Source organism: Puntigrus tetrazona, chromosome 7 (assembly GCF_018831695.1).
Source record: "Puntigrus tetrazona isolate hp1 chromosome 7, ASM1883169v1, whole genome shotgun sequence".
NCBI classification, from domain to species: domain Eukaryota; kingdom Metazoa; phylum Chordata; class Actinopteri; order Cypriniformes; family Cyprinidae; genus Puntigrus; species Puntigrus tetrazona.
The window spans coordinates 33,461,386-33,462,530 of record NC_056705.1 but is presented as its reverse complement, the minus strand read 5'-3'; positions in this window follow the sequence as shown (position 1 = coordinate 33,462,530).

Genomic DNA, 1,145 nt, shown 5'->3' with positions numbered 1-1,145 from the left:
TCACTGGTTAATAAATAGGATTAAATAAATAAATAATTTTTTGTGTTATTTAACATCTAATTATTACAGGTTTCCATCATATTCTCAACATGGGGACAAGAGGAGCTATCAATCATTGCATAGGAAAAACGAATCTATTTTAGTGTGTATTTTTCAGTACATTAAGTATATTTTCTTGTAAATCAAAAAGTAACTGTTACTTGGTAGTTACTTGAAAAAAAGGTAACACTTTTAATTTAATGCTTCTTTTGAGCATTCTGTTGGGTAATAAGTAATGTTGCACCTACATGTCAGCTAACTAACATTAGAGTATTAATAGACCATTAAGTCATATCTACTGTGATGGTCTCCATCAAACATTCTACTGACTATAAGTAATCCCAAAGGAGATGTCAAATCTTATTTTGACCCTAACCCTACCAGTCTACGTTAATACTATAGTAATACTCATTAGTAGGTGCAATGTTACTGGAGTAGCTTTACAGTGTTAAAGAAAACAAAATAAAGTGATACCAAAATAAGTAATAATATGATTACATAAGTTAATGTTTCTCCTAACACTGGAGTCATAAAAATGAAACCAGAGATGAACAGTTCTGGTTTTTCAGATGCGCACAGTAGATTAAAAGCTTGCAGCAAACTTTACAGAAAAGTCTCCAGCAAAAAGTATTACCAAGGAATGTGTTGTGTGGAAATAGTGGTAAGACATTTGAATTATTTGCATTAATAAACTAATGTTTTTGCAAAAATATGAATTTCTCCTGACATGCCATCTCCTCAGATGTGCCTTTAGAGAGAAGTCATTTTTAAAGATTGTAGATAATAAACAATTGAATAATTTAAAAAATTCGGTTTCTGTTTTTAATTGTGTAAGTGGTAACTTTAAGTGTTCTATAGATATATTTATCATGTGTCTTTTCTCAGATTTTTAAAATAATGTAAATAAATTAACTGAGTTTCAGAGATTTGAGTTTGGAATTAATTGAAGATAACTAGTGCAGTAGTACAATGTTGAAGGAGAGCAAGACTGGGTGACCAGTTCTCATAAGTTAAATCAAAAGCAGTAGACTTTTATAATATTAATGGAACATCTTGGTTATGTACGTGAACTCCTCAAACTTCTGATGTAGGGACAACAGACTGGG